Source organism: Oncorhynchus gorbuscha, unplaced genomic scaffold, assembly GCF_021184085.1.
Source record: "Oncorhynchus gorbuscha isolate QuinsamMale2020 ecotype Even-year unplaced genomic scaffold, OgorEven_v1.0 Un_scaffold_4159, whole genome shotgun sequence".
NCBI lineage: Eukaryota > Metazoa > Chordata > Actinopteri > Salmoniformes > Salmonidae > Oncorhynchus > Oncorhynchus gorbuscha.
This window is the reverse complement of record NW_025748246.1, coordinates 1-11418: the sequence shown is the minus strand read 5'-3', so window position 1 is coordinate 11418 and position 11418 is coordinate 1. Positions and strand designations below refer to the sequence as shown.

General features: G+C 44.8%; 1 long non-coding RNA gene across 1 annotated transcript; it reads right to left on the bottom strand.

Annotated features, from left to right (window-relative positions):
- Positions 1 to 1583: 1583 nt before the first annotated feature.
- On the bottom strand, positions 1584 to 7932 carry LOC124028439. The gene is made up of 3 exons (XR_006837589.1): positions 7791 to 7932; positions 2092 to 2201; positions 1584 to 1617 (listed from the first exon to the last, which is right to left on the bottom strand). It is a non-coding gene; the product is annotated as an uncharacterized LOC124028439 (long non-coding RNA).
- Positions 7933 to 11418: the final 3486 nt, after the last annotated feature.

The window sequence follows — 11418 nt, the reverse complement described above, 5'->3', positions numbered from 1 at the left end:
CTGGGTCTAGAAATCAACATTGTTTGTGCTAACATCCCACGCCTTGTCATGCCAAATATGTTTGGAGTGGAATGTTAGAACAAATAGACTGGATTTCAGGCTATGTCTGGTCTGGTCTGAGGAGGACAGAGGAAAACATGTATTTCCTAAAATCATCAACAACATTGCAAGGTAATGATAAGCCGCATCCAAATAGCAGGAATTCCCTATGAATAATCTGTAGTGCAACCTATACCCCACCCTAACCCCACCTATACCCCACCTATACCCCACCCTAACCCCACCTATACCCCACCCTAACCCCACCTACACCCCACCCTAAACCCACCTATACCCCACCCTAACCCCACCTATACCCCACCCCACCCTAGAATGGAATGACTGCAATGTATTTCTAGGCTGTCTTCCCAAATGGCACCCTATTCCCAATATAGTGCACTACTTTTGACCAGAGCCCTATGGGTGACCAGTGCATTATAACGGGAATAGAGTGCCATTTGGACAGCAGCCCTAATTTATCTCTAGTGTAGTGACCCCCTGATAAACTGACTGTAGTAAAATGACACACATTTTTCTTAAAAAATATTTCTAGCAGGTATTCTGTACACTTTAATATCTGAAAGTTATAAAGCAGTCTGTCTCTGTTGGCCCTGGACCTATCAGAAGAGAGGAGTTGGAGAAGCGGCCAGTTCATTGGCCAATAGTACTGCATCAGGAACCAATGGCAGTTCTCAGTGAGTCACTCCCTGTTAAAGGAGGAGCTTCCCATTGCGTTGGATCTTGAGAATCTTTCCCAGTCTCTGTTTAGCCGTCGCCATGCCTTTCTTTAGCCGTTTCGCTGTGAGGAGAGAGACACAGAAAGAGTCAAGACTTTTATAAACCTTCTAAAAAATAAATAATGAATTCAACAGCAACTATCTTTCCAATTGATTAATAGAGTGTTGTTTTAAGCATATGTGAAAAGTAGGGGACTAACCTAGACCTATAGGTGGTAGTGTGAATAGTTGAATCACCACAGGTCTATCTGGCTCTGAGGACCAGTGTGTAGTAATGGATTAATTGAGCTTCTGGTTTGGGTGAGGTAGATCACTTACCTTCACCCTTTGCTGCTGCTCCTCCTGATGCTGCTCCTCCTGCTGCTGATGCTCCTCCCCCTCCTGCTGTTCCTTCTCCTCCTGCACCTGCTGCTCCTCCTCCTCCTGATGCTGCTGCTCCTCCTCCTCCTGCTGCTCCTCCACCTTCTGCTGATGCTCCTGCTGCTCCTCCACCTCCTGCTGATGCTCCTCCTCCTCCTGCTGCTTCTCCTCCTGCTCCTCCTCCTCGCTCCCCTTTGGCCGTGTTGTTGTTCTGAGACAATGAAGATGTGGAGGGTCGTCTCTGTGTGAGGAAGACTCCGGGGGCCATGGGCTGGAGTCCTCCAGCCTGACTCCCTCCTGCCCCAGAGGAGTACTCGTGGTTGGTCTGCCCCGGCTCAGTGTCCTGGCCCACGCCTGGTTCTGGAGAGCTGCTGTACCTGCTCAGCTTCCTCACTGGCTCCTCCTCTTCCTCCTCCTCATGGCAGCAGGGGCTTCTTTTTGGTGATTTTTTCTTCTTCTTCTTGGTCTTCTGCTGTTCCTCCTGAGAAAGAAGAAGAAAGGAATACTGCATCCCAAATGACACCGTATGCCCTAAATAGTGCACTATTTTTGACCAGGGCCCTATGGGAGCCATACCAGGGCCCTCTGGGAGCCATATCAGGGAATAGGGGGTAGTTTGGGACACAGATTATGACTACAGGAACATATCACTGGTGGCAAGAAAGTTTACTACAAGTGGAGAGAAAATTGTTTTATTCAATTACTTTCTGAGCTCTTTGGTAGCCAGCTAGTGAGTTAACAGACGACAGGCAAGCCTAGCTAAATAGCTAGCTAGCTATCATGGCAAAATGTGTAAATGTTTTTCAGTCAAATTACTTATTTTACTTCTACAGGCTATGCATGTAGTGTTCTGGGGCCGAGTCTCAATTGGTGGGAGCTCAAACCACCAAGTGGGTTCAATTCAATTGAGTCCAAGTGGGTAGTTGCGTGGCAACAGGTAGTTAGTCCAACTGACCTGGTGAGAAAGTTTGGCTGCAGCAGCCGCCAGTCCTGTCTCTATGGATGCCACTCTTGCTCCTTCTCTGGCCGGCCTCGCCTGACGAAGCACAGAGGGACCGACACGTGCTACAGACAGACACATTGATCAATACACCTTAAAACTGAATAGAACTCCTGGGACCCACATGCTACAACTTAAAACTGAATCGAACTACTGGGACCCACATGCTACAACTTAAAACTGAATAGAACTACTGGGACCCACATGCTACAACTTTAAACCGAATGGAACTACTGGGACCCACATGCTACAACTTAAAACTGAATAGAACTCCTGGGACCCACATGCTACAACTTTAAACTGAATGGAACTACTGGGACCCACATGCTACAACTTAAAACTGAATGGAACTACTGGGACCCACATGCTACAACTTAAAACTGAATGGAACTACTGGGACCCACATGCTACAACTTAAAACTGAATAGAACTACTGGGACCCACATGCTACAACTTAAAACTGAATAGAACTACTGGGACCCACATGCTACAACTTTAAACTGAATAGAACTACTGGGACCCACATGCTACAACTTTAAACTGAATAGAACTACTGGGACCCACATGCTACAACTTTAAACTGAATAGAACTACTGGGACCCACATGCTACAACTTAAAACTGAATGGAACTACTGGGACCCACATGCTACAACTTAAAACTGAATGGAACTACTGGGACCCACATGCTACAACTTAAAACTGAATAGAACTACTGGGACCCACATGCTACAACTTAAAACTGAATAGAACTACTGGGACCTACATGCGCTACAACCACAGAGACCTCACAGCTTAGAACACATTCACATCATCTCATTCAGAGTGGTTGGGTTAAATGCGGAAGGCACATTAGAGTTGAATACATTCAGTTGGACAACCGACTAAGTATCCCCTTTCCCTTTCAACTGTTTAATTAAATCAGTCACAGTACATTCGGAAAGTATTCAGACCCCTTCACTTTTTCCACAATTTGTTACGTGACAGCCTTATTCTAAAATGGATTAAAGAAAACATTTCCCTTATCAATCTACACACAATACCCCATAATGACATCACAATACCCCATAATGACATCACAATACCCCATAATGACATCACAATACCCCATAATGACATCACAATACCCCATAATGACATCACAATACCCCATAATGACATCACAATACCCCATAATGACATCACAATACCCCATAATGACATCACAATACCCCATAATGACATCACAATACCCCATAATGACAAAGCAAAAACAGGTTTTTAGAAATGTATTAAGAATAAAAACAGAAATAGCTTATTTACATAAGTATTCAGACCCTTCGCAATTAGACTCAAAATTTAGCTCAGGTGCACGCTGTTTCCAATGATCATCCTTGAGAGGTTTCTACAACTGGTTTGGAGTCCACCTGAGGTAAATTCAATTGATTGGACATGATTTGGAAAGGCACAAACCTGTCTATATAAGGTTCAACAGTTGACAGTGCATGACAGAGCAAAAACCATGCCATGAGGTCGAAGGAATTGTCCGTAGAGCTCCGAGACAAGATTGTGTCGAGGCACAGATCTGGGGAAAGGTCCCAAAAAAATATCTGTAGCATTGAAGGTCCCCAAGAACAATGTGGCCTACATCATTCTTAAATGGAAGAAGTTCGGAATCAGCAAAAGAGACGGGGAAACCTCCAGAAGGACAACCATCTCTGCAGCATTCCACCAATCAGGCCTTTATTGTAGACTGGCCAGACGGAAGCCAATTCTCAGTAAAAGGCACACAACAGCCCGCTTGGAATTTGCCAAAAGTCACCTAAAAGACTCTGACCATGAGAAACAAGATTCTCTGGTCTGATGAAACCAAGATTGAACTCTTTGGCCTGAATGCCAAGCGTCACGTCTGGAGGAAACCTCTTACCATTCCCTATGGTGAAGCATGGTGGTGGCAGCATCATGTTGTGGGGATGTTGTTCAACCGCAGGGACTGGGAGACTAGATAGGATCGAGGCAAAGATGAATGGAGCAAAGTACAGAGAGATCCTTGATGGAAACCTGCTCCAGAGCGCCCAGGACCTCAGACTGGGGTGAAGGTTCACTTTCCAACAGCACAACGACCCTAAGCTCACAGCCAAGACAACACAGGGGTGGCTACGGGACAAGTCTCTGAATGTCCCAATCGAACATCTCTGGAGAGACCTGAAAATACGCTCCCATCCAAACTGACAGAGCTTGAGAGGATCTGCAGAGAAGAGTGGGAGAAACTCCCCAAATACAGGTGTGCCAAGCTTGTAGCATCTTACCCAAGAAGACTGGAGGCTGTAATCACTGCCAACGGTGCTTCAACAAAGTACTGAGTAAAGGGTGTGAAAGCTTATGTAAATGTTGAAATGTCATTTTTTTAAATTATAAATGTCAAAAACCAGTTTTTGCTTTGTCATTGAGGTATTCTATGTAGATTGATGAAAAAAATATTGAATTGATTTTAGAATAAGGCTGTAACGTAACAAAATGTGAAAAAAGTCAAGGGGTCTGAATACTTTCTGAATGCTCTGTGTGTTGTGGTCTAGAGTCCATAGTTGTGACAGGTGTAGTGTACCTGTGGGGCTGTAGAGTGTCTGAACCTTTCATCTATACAGTATTAGAGACAGGTGTAGTGTACCTGTGGGGCTGTAGAGTGTCTGAACCTTTCATCTATACAGTATTAGAGACAGGTGTAGTGTATCTGTGGGGCTGTAGAGTGTCTGAACCTTTCATCTATACAGTATTAGAGACAGGTGTAGTGTACCTGTGGGGCTGTATGGAGTGTCTGAACCTTTCATCTATACAGTATTAGAGACAGGTGTAGTGTACCTGTGGGGCTGTAGAGTGTCTGAACCTTTCCTCTATACAGTATTAGAGACAGGTGTAGTGTACCTGTGGGGCTGTAGAGTGTCTGAACCTTTCATCTATACAGTATTAGAGACAGGTGTAGTGTACCTGTGGGGCTGTATGGAGTGTCTGAACCTTTCCTCTATACAGTATTAGAGACAGGTGTAGTGTACCTGTGGGGCTGTAGAGTGTCTGAACCTTTCCTCTATACAGTATTAGAGACAGGTGTAGTGTACCTGTGGGGCTGTAGAGTGTCTGAACCTTTCCTCTATACAGTATTAGAGACAGGTGTAGTGTACCTGTGGGGCTGTATGGAGTGTCTGAACCTTTCCTCTATACAGTATTAGAGACAGGTGTAGTGTACCTGTGGGGCTGTAGAGTGTCTGAACCTTTCCTCTATACAGTATTAGAGACAGGTGTAGTGTACCTGTGGGGCTGTAGAGTGTCTGAACCTTTCACCTATACAGTATTAGATACAGGTGTAGTGTACCTGTGGGGCTGTATGGAGTGTCTGAACCTTTCCTCTATACAGTATTAGAGACAGGTGTAGTGTACCTGTGGGGCTGTATGGAGTGTCTGAACCTTTCATCTATACAGTATTAGAGACAGGTGTAGTGTACCTGTGGGGCTGTATGGAGTGTCTGAACCTTTCACCTATACAGTATTAGAGACAGGTGTAGTGTACCTGTGGGGCTGTATGGAGTGTCTGAACCTTTCCTCTATACAGTATTAGAGACAGGTGTAGTGTACCTGTGGGGCTGTAGAGTGTCTGAACCTTTCCTCTATACAGTATTAGAGACAGGTGTAGTGTACCTGTGGGGCTGTATGGAGTGTCTGAACTTTTCCTCTATACAGTATTAGAGACAGGTGTAGTGTACCTGTGGGGCTGTATGGAGTGTCTGAACCTTTCACCTATACAGTATTAGAGACAGGTGTAGTGTACCTGTGGGGCTGTAGAGTGTCTGAACCTTTCATCTATACAGTATTAGAGACAGGTGTAGTGTACCTGTGGGGCTGTAGAGTGTCTGAACCTTTCCTCTATACAGTATTAGAGACAGGTGTAGTGTACCTGTGGGGCTGTATGGAGTGTCTGAACCTTTCCTCTATACAGTATTAGAGACAGGTGTAGTGTACCTGTGGGGCTGTATGGAGTGTCTGAACCTTTCACCTATACAGTATTAGAGACAGGTGTAGTGTACCTGTGGGGCTGTATGGAGTGTCTGAACCTTTCACCTATACAGTATTAGAGACAGGTGTAGTGTACCTGTGGGGCTGTATGGAGTGTCTGAACCTTTCATCTATACAGTATTAGAGACAGGTGTAGTGTACCTGTGGGGCTGTATGGAGTGTCTGAACCTTTCCTCTATACAGTATTAGAGACAGGTGTAGTGTACCTGTGGGGCTGTATGGAGTGTCTGAACCTTTCACCTATACAGTATTAGAGACAGGTGTAGTGTACCTGTGGGGCTGTAGAGTGTCTGAACCTTTCATCTATACAGTATTAGAGACAGGTGTAGTGTACCTGTGGGGCTGTAGAGTGTCTGAACCTTTCCTCTATACAGTATTAGAGACAGGTGTAGTGTACCTGTGGGGCTGTATGGAGTGTCTGAACCTTTCCTCTATACAGTATTAGAGACAGGTGTAGTGTACCTGTGGGGCTGTATGGAGTGTCTGAACCTTTCACCTATACAGTATTAGAGACAGGTGTAGTGTACCTGTGGGGCTGTATGGAGTGTCTGAACCTTTCACCTATACAGTATTAGAGACAGGTGTAGTGTACCTGTGGGGCTGTATGGAGTGTCTGAACCTTTCATCTATACAGTATTAGAGACAGGTGTAGTGTACCTGTGGGGCTGTAGAGTGTCTGAACCTTTCCTCTATACAGTATTAGAGACAGGTGTAGTGTACCTGTGGGGCTGTATGGAGTGTCTGAACCTTTCACCTATACAGTATTAGAGACAGGTGTAGTGTACCTGTGGGGCTGTATGGAGTATCTGAACCTTTCATCTATACAGTATTAGAGACAGGTGTAGTGTACCTGTGGGGCAGTAGAGTATCTGAACCTTTCATCTATACAGTATTAGAGACAGGTGTACTGTACCTGTGGGGCTGTAGAGTGTCTGAACCTTTCCTCTATACAGTATTAGAGACAGGTGTAGTGTACCTGTGGGGCTGTAGAGTGTCTGAACCTTTCATCTATACAGTATTAGAGACAGGTGTAGTGTACCTGTGGGGCAGTAGAGTGTCTGAACCTTTCATCTATACAGTATTAGAGACAGGTGTAGTGTACCTGTGGGGCTGTAGAGTATCTGAACCTTTCACCTATACAGTATTAGAGACAGGTGTACTGTACCTGTGGGGCTGTAGAGTATCTGAACCTTTCCTCTATACAGTATTAGAGACAGGTGTAGTGTACCTGTGGGGCTGTATGGAGTGTCTGAACCTTTCCTCTATACAGTATTAGAGACAGGTGTAGTGTACCTGTGGGGCTGTAGAGTGTCTGAACCTTTCCTCTATACAGTATTAGAGACAGGTGTAGTGTACCTGTGGGGCTGTAGAGTGTCTGAACCTTTCCTCTATACAGTATTAGAGACAGGTGTAGTGTACCTGTGGGGCTGTATGGAGTGTCTGAACCTTTCACCTATACAGTATTAGATACAGGTGTAGTGTACCTGTGGGGCTGTATGGAGTGTCTGAACCTTTCCTCTATACAGTATTAGAGACAGGTGTAGTGTACCTGTGGGGCTGTAGAGTGTCTGAACCTTTCCTCTATACAGTATTAGAGACAGGTGTAGTGTACCTGTGGGGCTGTATGGAGTGTCTGAACCTTTCCTCTTCTTGGATCTGGATTTGAAGACAGGGTTATCCTCTTCAGACTCCAGAGATGGGTAAACTGAAACAAACACACACCCTCTGGTTAGTTAGCCACACCCTCTGGTTAGTTAGCCACACCCTCTGGTTAGTTAGCCACACCCTCTGGTTAGTTAGCACTCATATATAGCACTCATATATAACACTCATATACAGGGATGGATATTAAGCTAGCCGGCTAGCTCAAGGCAAGTACTTTTCAGACCAGACTAGTAGAAAACGTACCGAACTAGCCCGCCGGCGAGATACATTTGGTCTTTTCAAATATCGCATGGCCCAGAATTACGACCCGGGCTAGTAAACAAATCCTGAAGTTCCATCTCTGATCATGTATGATCCACAGCTCCTCACTGTCTTCTTCCACAGCTCCTCATGATCCACATCTCAACAATGTCTTCTTCCACAGCTCCTCACTGTCTTCTTCCACAGCTCCTCATGATCCACATCTCAACAATGTCTTCTTCCACAGCTCCTCACTGTCTTCTTCCACAGCTCCTCATGATCCACATCTCAACAATGTCTTCTTCCACAGCTCCTCACTGTCTTCTTCCACAGCTCCTCATGATCCACATCTCAACAATGTCTTCTTCCACAGCTCCTCACTGTCTTCTTCCACAGCTCCTCATGATCCACATCTCAACAATGTCTTCTTCCACAGCTCCTCACTGTCTTCTTCCACAGCTCCTCATGATCCACAGCTCCTCACTGTCTTCTTCCACAGCTCAACACTGTCTTCTTCCCCAGCTCAACACTGTCTTCTTCCACAGCTCCTCACTGTCTTCTTCCACAGCTCCTCATGATCCACAGCCCCTCACTGTCTTCTTCCACAGCTCCTCACTGTCTTCTTCTACAGCTCCTCATGATCCACAGCTCAACAATGTCTTCTTCCACATCTCCTCACTGTCTTCTTCCACAGCTCCTCACTGTCTTCTTCCACAGCTCCTCACTGTCTTCTTCCACAGCTCCTCATGATCCACATCTCAACAATGTCTTCTTCCACAGCTCCTCACTGTCTTCTTCCACAGCTCCTCATGATCCACATCTCAACAATGTCTTCTTCCACAGCTCCTCACTGTCTTCTTCCACAGCTCCTCATGATCCACAGCTCCTCACTGTCTTCTTCCACAGCTCAACACTGTCTTCTTCCCCAGCTCAACACTGTCTTCTTCCACAGCTCCTCACTGTCTTCTTCCACAGCTCCTCATGATCCACAGCTCCTCACTGTCTTCTTCCACAGCTCCTCACTGTCTTCTTCTACAGCTCCTCATGATCCACAGCTCAACAATGTCTTCTTCCACATCTCCTCACTGTCTTCTTCCACAGCTCCTCACTGTCTTCTTCCACAGCTCCTCACTGTCTTCTTCCACAGCTCCTCACTGTCTTCTTCCACAGCTCCTCATGATCCACAGCTCAACAATGTCTTCTTCCACATCTCCTCACTGTCTTCTTCCACAGCTCTTCACTGTCTTCTTCCACATCTCCTCACTGTCTTCTTCCACAGCTCCTCACTGTCTTCTTCCACAGCTCCTCACTGTCTTCTTCCACAGCTCCTCGTGATCCACAGCTCCTCACTGTCTTCTTCCACAGCTCCTCACTGTCTTCTTCCACAGCTCAACACTGTCTTCTTCCACAGCTCAACACTGTCTTCTTCCACAGTTCCTCACTGTCTTCTTCCACAGCTCAACACTGTCTTCTTCCCCAGCTCAACACTGTCTTCCTCCCCAGCTCAACACTGTCTTCCTCCCCAGCTCAACACTGTCTTCTTCCACAGCTCATCACTGTCTTCTTCCACAGCTCCTCACTGTCTTCTTCCACAGCTCCTCACTGTCTTCTTCCACAGCTCCTCACTGTCTTCTTCCACAGCTCCTCACTGTCTTCTCCCACAGCTCCTCACTGTCTTCTTCTTCCACAGCTCCTCATGATCCACAGCTCCTCACTGTCTTCTCCCACAGCTCCTCACTGTCTTCTTCCACAGCTCCTCATGATCCACAGCTCCTCGCTGTCTTCTTCCACAGCTCCTCACTGTCTTCTTCCACAGCTCCTCAGTCTTCTTCCACGGCTCCTTCAATCACATCCTCTTTTATTCACCCTCTCCTCAATCTTCTAGAAGGTAACATTCCTGAAAATTGCATATTTCTATCGAGCGATGACACATTTCAGAGGCCAACCAATCAAATTGCTCCATGTGTTGATGATGATGATGTGCATTGCTGCAGTATTTGGTTTCCCCTCCATTAATATGCTTTCTCTCCCCCTCTTTCTCCAGCTGTGCGGCAGCTGCATCCTCTCTCCTTCCATCCATACCTCTCTCCCACTAGCAGAGCAGAGTAGAGGGAAGGATAGAGGCCACTCTGCAAACACAGGCTGTATAACCACCGTCTCAGCTAAGAACAAAGCTAAAGACTCTCATAGACCCTGTCTCTAGAACTGACAGCCATCAGTTAGTCAGAGGAACATCTGTTGTATCTGTAGTAGAACATGTATCATATCTCTAATGGAACATGTATCATATCTCTAATGGAACATGTATCATATCTCTAATAGTGGATGTACATTTCATATCTCTAGTGGAACATGTATCATATCTCTATCATGGAACATGTATCATATCTCTAATATGCATCATATCTCTAGTGGAACATGATACTAATAGAACATGTATCATATCTCTAGTGGAACAACATAGTGGAACATCATATCTCTAGTGGAACATGTATCATATCTCTAGTGGAACAGTGGTATCATATCTCTAGTGGAACATGTATCATATCTCTAGTGGAACATGCATCATATCTCTAATAGAACATGTATCATATCTCTAATAGAACATGCATCATATCTCTAGTGGAACATGTATCATATCTCTAATAGAACATGTATCATATCTCTAATAGAACATGTATCATATCTCTAATAGAACATGTATCATATCTCTAGTGGAACATGTATCATATCTCTAGTGGAACATGTATCATATCTCTAGTGGAATTTCATCTCTGTATGGAACATGTATCATATCTCTAATAGAACTAGCATCCAGTATCTCTGGAACATGTATCATATCTCTAGTGGAACATGTATCATTACATTTATAGAACATTTACATTTAGTGGAACATTTATCATATCTCTAAGTGGAACATGCATCAGAGCGACTCATATCTCTATCTCTAATAGAACATGTATCATATCTCTAGTGGAACATTTCATATCTCTAGTGGAACATGTATCATATCTCTAGTGGAACATGTATCATATCTCTAGTGGAACATGTATCATATCTCTAGTGGAACATGTATCATATCTCTAGTGGAACATGTATCATATCTCTAATGGAACATGTATCATATCTCTAATAGAACATGTATCATATCTCTAGTGGAACATGTATCATATCTCTAGTGGAACATGTATCATATCTCTAGTAGAACATGTAACATATCTCTAGTGGAACATCATATCTCTAGTGGAACATGTATCATATATCTAATGGAACATGTATCATATCTCTAGTGGAACATGTATCATATCTCTAGTGGAACATGTATCATATCATCT